Raw genomic sequence first — 17776 nt, forward strand, 5'->3', positions numbered from 1 at the left:
GAGACAGGAGGATTGCCATGAGTTCTAGGCCAGCCTAGCCTACAGTGTCTGACCTTTATCCTTAAAAAAGAGAAAGGCAGGACTTTGGGGTATGGCTTAGTTGGCATGGTGCTTGCCTAGCACGCACAAGGCTCTGGATTCAGACCTCAGCCCCTCACATACCAGTCTTGATGACATATCCCTGTCATCCCAGCACTTGGGGGGTAGGGGCAGGAGAATCAGAAGTTCAAAGTCTGCATGAAAAAAAGAATACGGTTGGACTCCCATGTCATGCTGTACAAAAGGATTAACTCAAAACATACCAAAAACCTACATAAAGCAGCTAAAACTAGAACACTTCTAGGAGCTAACTGAGCCAAGTCGCGACCTTGAAATAGGCCATCACTTCGTAGATATGACTCAGAAAGAACAAACATTGAAAGAGAACACGGTCACCCTTCAAAGGACACGAGCAAGGACTTGAAAAGAGGTCTGAGAGGAGACGAGCCGGACTGCAAGACACATTCACTCTAGACTTGTAACTGGAATGTGCAAAGAGATCTTACAACGGAGTAGCAAAAAACCCTCACAGAAAAACGTCAGGCCAGGGTTTTGTTGGCACTTTGGTCATGGCCCTGGCTGGAGCTGGAGGTGTCTGGTCACGTTGCTAACACAGTCAGGAAGGGGTGCGGCAGTCCGTGCTCTGCTCACTCTCTCCCTTCTATTCAATCCAAAATCCCCACAGTTAAGGTGGGTCTTCCCACCCCAGCTAACCCAGTCTAGAAATCTCCTCACAGGCACGCCTAGAGGTTTGTTTTCTAGGTGATTCTAGAGCCCATCACGTTGACAGTCAATGTCAGCCATCTCTTAAAGAATTCATGCAGGGACCGCCAGCACACGAGTGCCCAGCGTCACGAGAGCCGTGCAATCTGAGACCACCACAAAGGGCCCACCATACCCACTAAGACTCTGAGAACGCCAGGCAGATGCAGGTGTAGGAGTGGATGTGGGGACATCAGAACCCTTGTCCATTGCTGAAAGAGATGCTAAGAGAAGGAAGCCATCACAGGAGATGGCAGGCTGTGTCATTCCAGTTCCATGAAATCTTCAGAGCAAAGAACGCCACGGAGACAGTATACATGGTTACCTGGGATGATAGTCAGGGGAAAATGGTAGTAAGTGTAGATTTAAAAAAAAAAAAAAAAGATTTCATCTGGGGTGTGTGTGTGTGTGTGTGTGTGTGTGTGTGTGTGTGTGTGTATTAAACATACTGTTGTCATACATATAGAGATCAGGACAACTTGTGAGAGTTGGTTCTCCCTCTTCGCCATGTAAAGTCCTGGTGGGACCAAACTCGGGCTTCAGGCTTGGTATGCCAAGCACCTTCATCGTCGAGACGTCTTTCTGGCCCTGCTATGACCTTTCTTGGGAGGGTGACAAGTTCAAAAAGTGGATTGTGGTGATGGCCACACGCACCTCTGAAACAACTGGGCTCCATACTTTGGTCTTGTGAAGTGTGTGCTGAGCATGTTATCCCTCAGTGGAGGTGTGTGTTAGTCACACCTTGCTGTGACAAGACGCCTGGCAAGCGGAGTCTCTAGAAGGAAGGGTTTGAGGCGACCCAGTCCTGTAGCTGTGGGGAATTGGGAGGGAATTGGGACCATGTTACATCCAGTCAGGAAGCATGGAGATGAAAATTGCTGCTCCACTTCGACTCACCTTTTCACTCGCTCTGGGACTCTGTCTAGGTCATCGGTTCCCAGTGTGGGGAAACAACTCTTTCACAGGGGTCACCTAAGACCATCAGGAATACACAGATACACATATTAGAATTCATAGCAGTAGCAACAAAAAGAATTGTATGGTTGGGGGTCACCTCATCATGAGGAACTGGTATTAAAGGGTCACAGTGTTAAGGCAGGCGAGAGCCACTGATCTAGATCATGGGAAGGTGCAGCCCACTTTCACAGTGGGTCCTCGGTAAACCCTCAGTAAAGTCTCTGGGGGCACCCACATAGACACGCACCCAGGGCTTTGTTTCCTAAGCAATTCCAAACTCTGGTTGACAGTGAGAACTGACCAACACAGGCTAATATTTTAAAACCCCAAGAACTTAACACAGGAACTCTGCTCCCTGTCTCTCCTTCCCCAGCTCACATTTCAGTGGAAAGAGCTCTCCCTCAGCGTCCTCCTGTCAGCCTGTCTGGGACCCTCCTTTCTTTCCTCCCAGTCCCAAGGCATCCACTCAGAAGGAACCTCACTAACATATCACTACAACTTTTGCACTGCGGTCTTAGATCTCTTCAGCTTTCCTCACAGGCTGACTTCCCCCTGGCGCTTCTGTCTAGAGCTGAACTAATTGTTCCAGAACCAGGTGACTGTGTCTCCATTAGCTGTCACACATCGGAGGCTTTGCAAGCTGGGGCAGGATCCAGGCCCATTACTTCCTCTGCAGCCACAGCCATCCCAGAAGTTCATTATCTGAAGTCTGTTATCTGAGCATCAGGTCGTAGGCGAATCCCAGACAACAGTCCAGGGTAGGAGCTAAAGAATGGGAGCTCAGAGCCCAGTGCTTCCTCAGGAGGAGTGGCCTCTGGAGTCTCAGTGTTGCTGTGGTCCTCTGTCCAGATGTCAATCATTATAGCCTTCTGTATATTCCAGCAGAACAAAAATAGCCTGCTGTCCTGGAAGGCTAGGACGCTCTTTAGTAGTGAGTTCTGATCCTTACCTGTGGGGTGGGTTGGTCCTTTAGTGATTTTTGATCTGCACTGGTCAACAAGAAAGCAAACTTTGAAAGGGTATGCGGACTCTCTGAGAAAGCAGGGCTAGGTTAAGAGGACGACAACCCTCATGCCACTTCCTACCACAGGGGTGACCCTGATGACACATTTTCAGCCCTGCTGTCCTAACGGACTTTGGAAGGGCCACCTCTGCCTTCTACACCCACCCCCTCATAAGAAGGATTTCTGTCCTGCCCATTTTGTGGCCAGAGAGCCCACATGTGTTTCTTAGAGTTATGTGAGCACGAGTCTTCTGCCACTTGCTCCAGATGCCAAGGACTCTCTGAGATGGAATGGTTGGCTTGCACTGGACTCCACAGAGATGGCCATGTTTCCTAAATCAAGAATGGTCTCCAGGCATGCCAGGTGGGTGCTTCATCAACGAGGTTGCCCCCCCCCCCCAATCCCTTTCTGCTCCTCCACAATTTTCTAGAGTTTGATTGAGAGCCAAATTATAATTAAAGAAGAAACAGAACTACGTTAGGTCACAGGGCCGGAACAAACTCCGAAGGATGGTTTCATTGTAGAATCTTAAGGCCCACAAGGCATCCTTAAGAGAGAGTCTTGGAAACAGGTCTTCCTTGTTCTTTGGGGATGGGAGTCCCTGGCTGAGGCTACAGCAGTGACACTGGGCCCCTCTTGGAGAATGCATGCCCTTCCCATGAGTCATGGCACATTCACATGACCACACAGAGAGTGGGATGGTACTGATTTGTGGGCCTTTAGGCAAAACTTACTCTCTCGTAGCTGGTGAGAGAACTGGTCGGCAGATACTCTGGGCAAGACTGGACTTCGAGGCCATAGATCAGGGCCTGCTCCGCCCTGCCCCTCCACTCTCTGAGTGTGTGGGAGAGTGAGCCAGGGACAGATATGAGGAGGTGTGGGAGAGACACTGAAGGAGGGAGAGGAGGGGGGAGGAGGACAGTCCCAGCTGCAGGGGCAGTAGCAGCAGCCCCGACTCCGGAAGTGGGTACTTGGCCTTTCTCTGCCCTTGAGAAGCAGTTTTGGTCTGGGTAGGCATTCTGAGTGTCTGAGGGTTTTGTTTGTTTTGTTTTAATCTTCGCCAGCCCCTAGCCCTTGCTGTCCTATCTGGGACTGCCCTGAAGCAGCTGTGAGATTGCACTGACGGAATGCACTTGCTTAGGTGCAGAGCCCTCTCGGGCCTAAGTACTAAAATACTTCAGGCCATCTGCATCTCTGCCGGCCTTGGTGCCGTGAGACTCGGAGCCTGGTTTCCACTCTCTGGCACAGCTAGTTAATATCCTGACTCCTTCCTTTCTTAACTGTCTTTCCTCTATGGGAGAAGTGAGCATTGCTCTCTGACCACGTGGACATGGCCTAAATGTATCATCTAACTTTGGCAATGGGCTCAAAGCTAAACTAGTCACCAGCACCTAGGAGATGCTCACTACTATCTACCAGACTCCCTCACTCACTCATTTGTTCTTTAGATTCCAGTCATAGCCCTATGGGGCAGGTGCATCTTTCTTGTTTGATAAACTGATGCCCAGCAAGGTTAAACAACTTGCTTAGTGACCCACAGCTCCTGAACTACTAAACCTCACAATGATCCAGAAGAGGAGACAAGATCCATGTGTAGGGCTCTTGAGTCTAGCACAGAAGCATTAGAAGGCCCCAAGGAAGCCAGCCTTATCGGGAAAGGTCCCACAGAGAAAGTCCCTGCGCTTAAAGGACCAGGGCAGTGGCTGTGAAATAAGCCTTGAGGGCTAGCCGAAGCACTGGCCAGAAGAAAATCTTGACGACGCTAGAATGGGCCAAGATAATAGAGCACAGGTGCCCAGGAGGGCTGCCATGAGCTGGACATCAGTGTGGTGTCACGTACACTGCTCTCTCTCCTGCAGCTGCTTTGTAAGGCATGGCCCCTGGGCCCAGAGGTAGGAAATGTCCAAGTGTGAACGCAGGATTTGCATCTGCCTGGTTTCATCAGGGCACTCTGTCTCCGCATCCTGACCCCACCAGTCTGGAGACTGGAAACAGCATCCCTGGGCATTGGTTGAGTAGTAAGAAGCACTCCCCTGTAAGGGGTCCAGGCACACCACTCACCTTCCTCTACTCTTGAGCCGGGATTTCCCACACCTTACCTTGCAAACTTTGCCCTACCTGACAGCATTGAAACTTGCACCCTCCCTCCCAGGCCCCCATCCCCCAAAGCTAGACGCATATCTTAAAAGGAGAAAGAAAACAGTAGTGTCCTCTAGGAATGGTGATGCATTCCAGCTATGTAGGAGGCTGAGGCAGGAGGATTGTTTGAGGCCAACTGGGAGCAGAGAAGAGCCTGCGCTCCCAGTCCAGGAGTAATGTCCTTGTATTCGAGCTAGAATTGGGGTGGGGTAGGGGGACGAATTAGGCCAGGATTTGCAGGTGACAGCCACCTGGCCAAGTTCCCAAGCCCCTGGCTTTGCTCTTCCTAGTATAACGTATTTCCCAATGTTTTCTTTTTTTTTTTTAAAGATTTATTTATTTATTATATATCAGTACACTGTAGCTGTCTTCAGACACTCCAGAAGAGGGCATCCAATCTCATTACAGGTGGTTGTGAGCCACCATGTGGTTACTGGGATTTGAACTCAGGACCTCTGGAAGAGCAGTCAGTGCTCTTAACCGCTGAGCCATCTCTCCAGCCCTTCCCAATGTTTTCTTATCTTGCACCATTTTCTGCTTGGGGAGCTGTGTGACATGTGGCCTGTGTGTCATATGGCCAGAAGGCTGTGGCAGATACCCCAGGGCAGCCCAGAGGGGATGACAAGGGGAAGAACCCCTGAGGTTCAGCACCCTCGGATTCCTCTCTGGTTTAGACATCTGTGATGACGCGTCTCTCAAAGCATGCTAGGAAGTGCATAGAAGCCTCTGTATCTTTATTAGATCACCCTGCATTGATCCGCAAGAAGCCAGTGTTCTTTAAAGCATCACGATGCTTCCTCCAGCTTCCTCCACACACCCCCCACCTCCGCCCCACTTCCTCCTCACTCTCTCTCTGAGGTATCTGCAAAACAATGTTATTTACCCCCCATTTGTTTTCTCTAACTGCTGTTTAGAGAAAAAAAAATCAAGAGATAGTTTCCCTCCCTTCCTTATCTCATTCCTAGCATCTCTAACAATAAGACTATCTTCCTATGAAACAACAGCCTTCTCTGTACAGAAAACGGTCCCGTCTTGGCAGGAGAGAGCGATTATGAAGGAATAGCTGGGAGGGATGGAGAGGCATAGGAGAAGACTCTTCACCCATTCAGGACCCTGGTTGTGACCTGGGCCCCTGCATCTCCTGGACTGACTCTTAAAGGTGCAGAAGCTTCACCCTGCCTGGAAGTTCCTCTAAGTATGCATTTGACCCACCTTGCATGCCCACCTTGTATACCTTGTGGCGTAGCACCCCTGGAAAGGGGCCTTCCCTGTAGGAGCAGAGGCTGGAAATGAGGAGAGTGTGCAAGCCCCCGTTTCTATCCAAAACTATGTCCACCATTGCTGCCATTGCTGAATGCTTCTGGCCCCACCTTGGCCAGCAAAGGGTGGGTGAACAGTAGGGTGTTGAGACAGTCCTGCTTCTTCATGGAGAACAGGGAAATCGACAGTGATGCAGACTATCTTCGGTGGGCTCGTGGTGGACAGCTGTGTGCAGGTGCTTGGGAAATGGGTATGTTGGGGGCACGTCAGGGCCCTCTGGATTCGTGTCTGGCAGTACTTGGTGAGGTCCAACAGGCAGCCAGTTCTTCTGTAGAGATGGAGAAGGTGAGAAAGGCTCTGGCTTTGTTAGGTGCCTGGCTCTTGGGCTCTCTCCGTCTGTTTCCTCCCCGTCTATCTGTGGACAGTCTTTGCTGCCCTTGGCTTGTGCACTAGCAGTATAGGGTATTGGGCACCTCGAGGATGCCAGACTTTGCCTTTCATTGGTAGGCTCTCCATTGCAGCGGCATGCCACGGGCAGATGTGGGTTCTGCCACCATGGAGCCTACCAGCCTGTCAGTGTGCTGGCTTCCACTTTAGACTACAACTTGGGACTAGAAGGATGATGGTGTGTGTAGGACCACCCCAGGGCATGGCACACTGACACAATATGGTGGCCAGTTCATAGGGAGACCTTAGTTAGTATCTGTACAGGGACTGCTGTGTCTAACATGGAAACCAACTGTCTTTCACTCACCTAGTGAGAAAGCCACCAAGGAGTGGAACCTACTCACTCCTCCTTTCCTTCCCCACCTTTTGTTTTGCTTGGTTTTGGTTTCTTGACAGGGTCTCCTGTAGCCCAGGCTGGCTTTGAATTCTCTATGTAGCTAAAGATGCCCTTGAACTTCTGATCCACCTCCCTCTACCTCTCAAGTGCTGAGAGTATAGGCATATATCAGCATTCCTGTTCTGTGTGGTGGTGGTAGGCAGGAGGTTGAGTCAAGAACACTCTACCCACTGAGGTACACTTATGACCTTTCCCCAGAATTTCAGTCTGTGATCCTAATGGCCTTCAAATAATTGGAAGGGAAGAAATCCCAGAGAAGAGTCTGGAATATTCCATCATCTGACCAAATCCATTCTACCTTTGGTCTTGAATGAATGATTCTTTGGGTCATGGGGAGGACCCATGGCAAGTGTGGGACAAGTGTCCCAGGCCATCAGCTGGGAAATCTGGGGATAAGAGGATGAATGCTGGAGTCTTAACTCCCCAAGAGGCCAAACCTCAAGTTCCTTAGTGTCCTTTTCTGTGGACACACAGAGGATGAGTGAAGGACCAGAGAAGGGGAGAAGGGGGAGGTATGGCATTCCGTTGTCCCGTGGCTCTAGAACTTAGTAGTCTTATAGCTTTCATTTGCTGGGAAGGTGATGTGATGGGGGAGTCTGCTCTTTGTTCTGCCCTGAGCTTCTGCCTCTCAGCAGCCTGAGCAAAACCACCAGTCCCTGCCTTGTCAGCAGGGGTTAGCAGGCATTGTCTGTGCATAGTGGTTTGTTTACAGAAGGGCTTCCAGCCCCCTCCCCTGCCCAGATTCTGAAGCCACTGCCTGCCAGACCTCTGTTGACCAGAAATAGTGAGGGGTAAGGTCTTTTGAGCCTTCAGTTGGGCAGGTCTGCAAGAGAGTATGAATCAGAGGACTCCTGAGCAGGGAGGGGCTTCAGGACCTTGTGCCCGATGGGGATATCTAAGGCCTAAAGAGAGAAACTGGTTTTCCCAGAGTCACACAGCCTCCCCTCCCCACTGTGTGTGTGTGTGTGTGTGTGTGTGTGTGTGTGTGTGTGTGTGTGTGTGTGTCCCTGTCTGTCCTTATAAACACACAGTATTTCTGAGGTGTGTGTTGGTGTGTTGGGCTTTTTACTTTTCCAACTGTAAGACTGAGAGAGTGTCTCAGACTCTCTGTAAGACTGAGAGGTGTGGATGCCTCTGTGGTTGTGTGACGTCATGGCAAGGAAAGTACGGCTTGGAGAGATCTATAGATAGATGGATGGGCAGGACTCTTGGGGTTACTCTCTAAGCAGTCTGACTTCAGCTGCCTTGATGACTTTGGGACTCCAATAGCCCTGCTTGGGAGCTTTTAGAATGGGCTCCTCAGGAACGGTCGTAACGCTTTGCCACCCACGCCTTCTATGCATGACTTTCCAGTGCAGAACAAGCAAGGTGCTGGGGAGAGGCAGGGTGCGGGGGCAGGGGAGCAGGGAGGGCAGATGCTGGGGGGTAGGAGTTGGGGAGCAGGAGTTGGGCAGGTGCTGGGGAGCAGAAGTTGGGGGGGGCGAGTGCTGGAGGGCCGGGTGCAAAGTCCATCCTCCCAAATTTACCTATGAAGTATCCTGGGTGGAGCCAGAATCTTCATTTCAAACAATATTTTATTTTAGCTGACTTTAATCCCAGTACTCTAGAGGCTAGCCTGGTCTACATGGCGTGTTCCAGAAAAGTCAGGGCTACACAGAGCAACCCTGTCTAAAAAAAAAAAAAAGAATTATCTTGTTACTATTTAAATTTTTAAATTATGTGTATGGATGCGGTGGTGGTGCACATGAGTATAGTAGTATTGTACCCTCGTAGGCCAGAAGAGAGTGTTAGATCCCCCGTAGCTGGACTTACGCACAGTTGTGAGCTCCCCAACATGGATACTAAGAATTGAACTTGGGTTCCCTTGAAGAGCAGGACCTTTTCTCAACCACTGAGCCATGTCTCCATCCCTAAGGATCTTCATTTGAAAGGAACTCAGGTCAACCCTGAGTTCCTCTGCCTGGACACCGTCAGCAAGGTCAAAGGATTTGTTTACTCTCCTCACTGCCCCTCAAGGCTGTGCAGAGTGAATTGTTTCCTACGGCTGGACCTTGATCCTCCTGTCTCTTAAAAAGGGTGTCACCCTTTCCTGTTTGCTGGCTGTAGGGGTCACCTAGAGTGTACAGAATATATAGTGCCTTGAGGCTGGCTCCGTGCGTGCTGGGTGAGTAGTGCCTACACTGGGCTTGTGGGGTGATGGGCAGGCCAGGCCAGGGTGATTCAGGGTGCCAGGATGTGGGAAAGTTTGCTGGGAGGATGCCAGGCCAGGACCTCTGGGGGGCCGATGTGTTTGAGTAGGAAGGAAGCGATTACATTAGAGCTCCAGGCCAGCCCAGAGATGGATCCTCCTACCCTTCCTGAGTGCAGGCTCCTTAGCCCCCAAGATGAGGACACAGAGCCGGAGAACTGTAACCTGGTTGGGACGCGTCCCAGCAGGTGTGGGAGCTGGGCCTGGGACTCCCACGCTTGACCCCTGAGCATGATGGAATACCTTGGGGCTCTGTACACAAGGGTTAGGGCAATATCCTCCTGCCCTCCTGGAGGTTTGTGGGCTCATTCAGGAGGCCGATGGGTAAATTCTGGGAAAATGCTGGGCGGGATTGATTGCTGATAAGACGCCTTTTCACTGTGAAAAGTCCTCCTTCAGATGCCACCTCATCTAAGTAAGAGTCTCCTCTTCCATTTGCACCCCTTTCTCCTCTAAGAGGGACCAACCTCCCCCCCATGTCCCCACCCCCCCACACACCAGATATCTCCATTCCTCTGAACACAACTTGAAAAGGACCCAGGGATTTATTTGTGCTTAGCCTTTCATGTGTCTGCCCTACCACGCTGGGTTCTAGAACTCAATCAGCCACTTGTCTACACAGGGAGGAGTGAGGCCTCCAGGAGTCTGGGTCTAGTATGGGATCCTCAGAGAGTAGGGCTCCTGATCATCTCAGTAAGTTCTGGGGTGGAGTGGGCTTATAGTGATAGGGCTGGCAGAGGCCAGGCGACGGACAGGCAGCAGAGTCCTCATGGGAGGTGGAGATAGAGCCTTCTGAGGAGAGGTTAGTCTTCTCCATAGGCTCCTTCTGGAGGCTGAATTCAGAGCGGTTGACCCTTTACCGCCGGGTCGGGATGGTTGACTTCCTCCAGCCACAGCGTTTGTCTTCTGCTCTTAGCTGTGGATAAACCTAGGTTCTAACACTAGTTAACCTGCTGTCCTCATTTGGACTCACCACCCTGGGCTGAGGTTGCCCTTCTGTGCTCTATTCATGAACAAGGCTCAAGAATACGTCACACAGCGGGTGTGCGGTTGGTCCAGCGGCCAGTCAAGGATCTCTACAGTCTAAATTCATTTTTCCCCCTCACTGTCTCTGTGTATGCCTTCACTTGCTAGGTGTGTTTTGTATCCTGAGAACATCTCATCAAGCTCAGGCTAGTCTCTTGTATGTAGACCAGGTTAGACATCATGTGACAGAGGCACCATCGCCTGGTTCTAGAACAAGTCTCACAGTAGCTCTAAGATCTGCTTTCCAAGCCCTGGCTCACTAATAGTCATCCCCAGTAGTCTCTACCTGATCTTACCATACCTGGCCCTTTGCGATGTTTCTCCCCACAGCCCATCATTCGTCTTTGTCCCTTCCCGCCTCAGTAGCTCAGATTTTACTCTCAAAACCATAGAAACAACTTCAGGTGCTCTGCACCCAATGCTCCAACAGCCCTGAGCACCCAGCGCTGCATCAACCCTGGCCATCCTGTATCCTGGGAGTCTATAGCTCCAGGATCTCACAGTTCTGGGCACCCGTATCCCAGCAGCCCTGGGCATCCATAGTCCCAATCATCCTGCACCCAGGTACCCACAGCTCTGAGCTCTCACAGACCCAAGCATCATGCACCTAGGTGCCCACAGCTCTGGGTTCTCACAGACCCAAGCATCCTATATCCACATAGCCTCAGCTCCCACAATCTGTGCCTCAACAGCCCAGTTGTCCCAGGCCCCAGATACCTTGAACCTCATGTCTAAACAGCCCATGGCATCCTATTCCTTGTCACCCATAGCCCCTAGTGTCCACAACCCAGGGTCCCACAACCCTAAGCAGCTGTCACCAGGTGTCCCAACATCACCTAGCATCTATAGCCATGAACATCTTGTCCCTACCCATGGCACCCACAGCCCTAGACTCCCACAGTTCCATGCCCTGGAAATTCCAGGTGACCTCCATCCCAGGCACCAACAGCCTTTGCTTCTTACTAGCCCTTGTGCCCAGAGCCCTGGGTATCCTGACTTCAAGTGCCTACATCTCTAGGTTCCAAGAGCCCTGGACATCCTATCCGCATGTCCCCACAGCCCTGGGCTTCTCCTACACCCCCAGGCTCAGCTCCCTGCACCACATGACATCCTGACTTCTTGCTTCTTTACCACCCAGGTTGATGTGATTTTCTGTCTTAGAGGAGAAAAATATATTCATAATTGGGGTGTCTGATCCAAAGTCAAGGCAGCCTTGATTTTACATGGGCCCAGAGGTTTCCTGGCATGGGAGCAACCAGCTGCTAGGTTAATGCTGAGTCCCTTGATGTGGGAGGATAAGGGTGTTTGGTGGCACTAAGAGAGGGAGTGAGAGCCACATAGTAATTGACATGGCAGAGGAGCCCAAGAGACTGGATTGAATGGTGCCCCTGAGGCAGAGTAAGGAGGTGTTTCTGAAGGAGAGTTCTAATTGCTTTTGTGATGTGCTATCATCTGAGGGTAACCGTGTGAGCGCACTGACCTCCTGACGGTTAGATATGGAATTATGGGATGTGAGCCGCCGGTGTGGGGTTCTGCAAAAGGCATCTTATTAGCATTTTTTAAACTAAAATTTAAATATCCTTATTGTGGGAAGACTCATAAATAACCAAAACGGAACCTGAAGAGTAAAATATTAATAACCACCACAGACTCACATGCATATGTAGATGTAGGTGTTAGATTTTTCTGGTCAAAGTTTGTCATAAGTTCTAGACAAGTCCTTGAGCCTCCCGGTGCCCTGATTGGTTCCCACTGAAAACCTTGGAGCTGATATCACGGTGAATTCTGTGGGGGGGCAGGGGGAGGGGGCTGGTGAAAACAGAGCAGCTGTCACTGCAAACCAACAGTCCGATAAGCTGAGCCTTGACACTGATCTAGCCCACCCCCCCCCGCAACACACCCCTCGGGAGACCCAGGCCCCCAAGGCACGCCAAGTTCCTTTGCTGGAACTTGGGGAAGTTGGCTAACGCTCTTCTTTGGCACACCTCCTAAGCTGTGGCCAATATTTAGCCACCCTCCTTGAAGTCTCCATCCTGTGCCAAGGGTTCCGTCGACCTGGTGGCCTTGGCCACCCATTCACAGTCTCCTGTCTAGCACAGGCTGGGGCTGAAGGGCAGTGTGTGCATGGGGCCCCCCTGACAGAAGCATGTTTACTAGGCTGCTGTGCTCCCTGCACCCACAGCTCCAAAATGACATTTCAGGAATTGAATTACCGACATTTCAGTACTTCAGAATCCAGGAATAGATTATTTGATTATATCTGTTGGAAGTCATCCCCGCAACCAGCTTTGCTTTCTCAGCCAACAGCTAAACCTGGTGAGGAGCAGGAGACAGCAGGGGAAGGCTGTAATTACTTGGTTCTCCCAAAAGCACATCTCTTGAGCTGGCAGCAGCTGGTGGCTTTTCCCTGGTCTGGGAGAGCCCCTGGACTCCGATACGCCAGGCCTGACCCGAACTGGCACTGAGTCCCAACAGGCACAACATTCACCTGCTAGCGTGGGTCACACTGCTGGGCCTTTGCAGACTAAAAATGCCATTTTGATGGTTTCTGCTGCAGCCAGAGGCACCTCCCTCCCACTCTGTAGGGCCAGGAAGAAGTGGGCCATTTAGGTCCGCTGGGTAAATCAGGGTATGGCCTGATTTCTGTGACAAGTCCTCTAGAAGTTGTTGGTCTTGGGGTTCCAATTTTTAGGCCTCAACAGCCGTTGAGGAAATCTGATTTTCCTTGGCCTCAAGGTATCTACAGAATATATGAAGTTTCCAAGAGGCGTTTCCTGTCTCCCTTTGGAGCTGGTAGCCCTGCAGCAGTGTCCCCTTTGGAGCTTGCAGCCTGCCTGGCCCAAGATGGGAACATGGACACTTGGTGCTGCTGAGCTGGGGTTCTGGCTTCCTTGTTGCTTCATGGCTGGAACCCACCGAGAGCCACTCATAAGCACTTACCCCTGGGTCAAGAGCAAGTTTGTGGAGATCAGAAGGATGTGCCTCTCTCCCCAGGGCTCTCAGCACTAGACTGATGGCAGTCTAAGTACAGCAGGGAGAACTTTGTCCCTTTAAAAACTGTCACCATTTGCCTAGTAATCAAATAATAATTAATAGGTTGTGTTTAGCTCCACCAGGGAAAGCCGAAATGAGCTCTAAGGAGGCACAGGCTCAACCAGGCAAGAACTACTTAATTCAAAGGGAAAGGAAGGGCCTGGCCTTATTAGGCCACCCCAGCGTGTCCTTGATATGTACTTCTTGGCGTCCTGGAAAAAACAACTCTCTTGTGCAGGCGCCTACCTGGACTACTTATCTCTAAAAAGGACAGAGCTAGGCCTCTGGAGTGGTTGGACTCAAATCTGGTGTTGGCATTCCGCCCACACAATCTTTTGTAGAGCCCTGGAAGCCCAGGCCCCCTTTCCTATTTGTAGCCCTTAATGTCCTCTTCCTTTCAGTCCTGAAGAACTAACTACCTGGTTACCCAACACCCACCTCTGGTTTCAGCTTCTTCTGATCTGTTTCCCACCATTTCTGGAGCAGGCAGGGTGTCTTCATGGTAGAGGTAGGAGCAGAGGGGCAGCGTATCACAGGCAGGTGCCTAAGGGCAGGTGTGGAATGTGGCTGGGGGAGATGTGGGGATCCAGGTGTCTAGTCTTTCTTGACCTGAGGTGTTTAGTGACTTTGTCCCTCACCGTAAGACCCCTGACTCCTCAGAGCTTGGCAGAAGAAAGGCCAAGCAACAGAGGCACCTGTAGACCAAGTTCCATTTTGTCTCAGGTCCCATGGCTTAGCACCTCAAGACTGAATGGTACCTGTGGGCCAGCTTTTGTTCAAGGCTGCTCTGTGAAGTCTAGATACTGAGGACGGTCTCGAGACATTGAGGTGAGTACTAGTCGCTACCTGAGGAGCCTGACCAGGGGCCATGATCCAAGGGATCACTGGAGCCTAGCACTCTTGAAAACTCCCAGCATGCTCTTCTGCGTTATGTGGTGCCCTGCCCCCGAGAACCAGGTAGCAATGATGTTAAGGAAATCGTGCTCTGTGCCTTTGTCTCCTGCCTCTCTTTCTTCATCTATGAAGGGAAAGTGGTGGTCTATCTCAAGTCATACAGAATGGAACCAGTCACTGGGCTTAAACTTTGCTCTGGATCCAAGGTAACCATGCCTTTCAGGCTATAGAGACCAGGCGGGAGCTGGCCTACAGGAGACTCCAGAAGGTCAGCTCATGGGCAGGGGAGTAAGTGATAGAGGAGGCAAAGCCAGTGGGAGGGGCCTGGTGGATGATGTGCACTTAGCAGAGGGCGGGGAGGTCGTGCTTGTGCTGGGGTGAGGTGGAAGGGTCATGTGAGTCTGATGGGCTCTTCACTTGGAGAGAAACTGGTCTGAATGCACCAGCATCTTGGAAGTAACCATAGCCTTTGAACCACATGGAGAGTCCAGCTGGAGTACACATCTGTCTTGCAACCTTGACCCAGTTTACAGTGCTCCCCGAAGCTTTTCTACCAAGCCATTTACCCTGTCACCTCGAGTTCTCTGTCCTCTGCACTCAGCTCTGCCACGGCTCAGAGGCCTGGTAGCATAGCCCCATGTTGGGTGGATAGCTTAAGGCGTGGTCTCACCCCAACTGGAGTTTCCAAGAAGCTAAGTCTTGCTGCATTAAAGGATCAGTGGGTAGGGTGTGGGACTTCCATGTTCTCTCTGGGGCTGGGTAACACTGCAAGTTTTGACCTGAGGAGCCATCCCTGGGACTTTTGTTTAATCCAATGAGCATGGAGGCCTTCTCTTACAGTCTCCTGATCCCCTGGAGGGTTCACCTGAACAGATATAAGAGCAAGCCCAGAGTGCCCTCAGGCAGGCTCCCCACTGGATGACAGTGGTAAGGAGACAGGGCATGCACAGGCCCTTGTGGGCCAGAGTTTCTCTGCTGCTGGGCTAGCTCTGGGTATTTTATAGCCATTCAGAAGAAGAATGGCCGCAAGTTCACCTGCCTCTTCCAGAAGACATCATCTTCAAAGATGAGAGGATGTGCATGGATGTTTCCTTGGTTCACTGTCACTGCTGGGAACCTTGTTGCCACCGTTGCCCGTGGAGTGAGGGCCTAGTTGTAGTTTTGCTTTATATCTGAGCAGTCTTCCAATGATGAGAGAAATCAAAACCCTCCACTTCCTGTAGGCTGAAGCACAGGAGGGGAAGCTGTGTGGTGCTTTGACTGTGCAGAGTTAATCTGCAAAAGACAGTCTACCAACATGTGTGCACCACGCACTACATGGAGCCCTTCAGGCACTCAGCACATATTCTGACTCCATATTGTAACCAGGGTGGTGGGTTCAATACCAGCTTGAGGTTTGAGCACTCAGAGGCTCCTGGGTGGGAGGTAGATGATTGAGCAAATGCGTGCAATCCAGGGGGACAAGCGCTGTCACGAAGGCAGGGCTCAGTAGTAAGTGCCACACGCTGCTCAGGACGCCTGCCCCTGGCAGCCTTCCTTCCCACACACCTGGATCTCAGCATGGGTCCCTCACTCCTGAGCATCTGTGTTGCCCTTCAGGTGGCATCCATTTACAGTGGACACAAAGACAGCTCCCATTCCCCACCTAAGGACTGAACTACAGGTGTACTCAGAGCCACTTGTCACAGCGGCGGCTTGTGTGACCCAGCAGCTGTGGCTCCCTGCTCTTGCATGGCTCAGTCACACCAGTGACCCTAAGAGGGAGCACTCCAGTGCCAGGGAGCCTCCTTCCATAGGCCTCTGCCTGCTCTCAACGGCTGCAGCATCAAGAGGCTCTAAGTGACAGGTGAGAGCAGCAAGCCCCAGAACCAACGAGATAATCAGAAGCTGATTCCAGGCATGCAGCGAGTGTAGCCAGATCCCTGGACGGGGATGAGGAGCTGATGGGGAAACCGAGGCACGATGTTGAGGACGGTGTGACTCAAGGCTCAGGTCCCAGCAGGCTCTCTGCTTCTGACACCCATGCCTCCTCTCCATGAATAAAGCATGTAGTAGGGGGATGCTGTCATCATTATCGTCTGACTCCATAATAGAAAAATTAAAATTTAAAGTGATGGAAAGTGACGAGTGACAGAAATGTTCCTAGAAACTGGAGATTGTGCTCTGAGTGGCTCTCGGTGAAGATGACATCAGACACCCGAGTCCCCAGAAGTGGGTTTTTAATGTTTCAGTATTTGAAGCCCGAGGACACAGGAGCCTTTGTTCTCTGGGCTCCTGGTGGGGGGGGGGGGGCTCAGTTCTCACCAGCAGCCCCAAGAAGCAACTTCATCTCCCCATGGTTCTATGCTTTGTGATACAGGCCTCCTCAGGGGTCGTGGCCAAGCCTGCCCATGCCACTTATGGGGACCCATGTCATTCTCATGCCAGAGGAAGCCCAGGCCATTTAAAAGCCAGGCCACTAGAAGTCTTTCCAAATTTCTCTAAAGTTCTTAGCCTGAATCCAATATTTGAACCCCAGGGTCCTTGGGAGTTTTGACTCCAGAGTCACTTCCTTCCTGGGGTGGCCGCGGTATTGTATGGATGTTGGCTACCAGCTCTGGTTGATGTTAATTGTTCTAATGTTTTAAAACCAGGTCTGGCTACAAAGCCAAAGCAGCCTTAACTCTCTAGTTTTCCGGCCTCAGCCGCCCAATCAGCGTTGGGAGTGCAGGTGTGTGCCACTGTGTTCAGAACGAGGTCTGTTTTCCTACCCGGGCTCTAGGAAAATCTAAAATGTAGCCAAGTCCTTAGTCCCCACCCACTCCCAGGAGCTCAGAGCAACCTGGCTGGGCCTGCCCAGTTCCCCAGGGCAACCACTTGTCTTCCGCTGGCCTGCTGGGCTCCAAATGCTACTGGGCTCCTTCCTGAAGAGTGTTCCAAATCCTCCCCCCTGAGTCAAGCTGAGTCCTCAGGTCAGTAGGGCAGAATGCCAGAGCCCCAGGGACAATGGGCTGCATAAAACACTTACTTTAATTAGAAGAATTATGTAAAACAGATCAGAAAGTTGGCAAAAATATAGGACAAAAAAGTCATTGAAGGCCACCTCCTGACCCAGCCACTCATTTGCCCCACCCTCTGGTGCTTTCCTCACAGTATTGGCATGTACACTGGAGAGGTCTCGTGTGGTCAGCCTTCTTGAGAAGTCTGAGGTTTATGGGAGACACCCTTTTTCTCCCAGGTGAGGCACAGCTTGTCTGCCTAGACAGAGGTAGTAAGTGGCCTCCCATCTGCAGACACTGATGTCCTGAGTTCAGATTCAAAGCGTAACAAATACTAAATGTCACAGTTGCAGGTGGGGTGGGAACAAGTGGAACAGCCGAGGTGGCTTCTTGGGAGGAGCAGGTGTGGGGTCCAGGAAGGAATTAGGAGGGAGGAGTTGGGCAGACAACTGGACCTGACAGCATGAAGTCTGTGCCCAACCACCTCCTCCCTGGCAGTCATCCCCCCTCCCCAAATCTGTAATCTTTTTGATTATTGGTCTGTAATCTGTACGTACACACCACACACACACACACACACACACACACACAC

General features: G+C 51.3%; 1 protein-coding gene across 13 annotated transcripts in view; it reads left to right on the forward strand.

Moving 5' to 3' along the window:
• Nucleotides 1-17776, forward strand: part of Hpcal1 (hippocalcin-like 1) — a 106186-nt gene that overhangs the window by 39323 nt on the left and 49087 nt on the right. For 4 of the 13 annotated variants that reach the window (NM_001394053.1, XM_087554393.1, XM_087554396.1 and 1 more), the window contains 1 exon segment: nucleotides 14036-14140. The gene's annotated coding sequence lies outside the window, so the exon portion shown is untranslated. 13 annotated transcript variants of the gene reach the window in all.

Source organism: Rattus norvegicus, chromosome 6 (assembly GCF_021556685.1).
Source record: "Rattus norvegicus strain SHRSP/BbbUtx chromosome 6, alternate assembly SHRSP_T2T, whole genome shotgun sequence".
NCBI classification, from domain to species: Eukaryota; Metazoa; Chordata; class Mammalia; order Rodentia; family Muridae; genus Rattus; species Rattus norvegicus.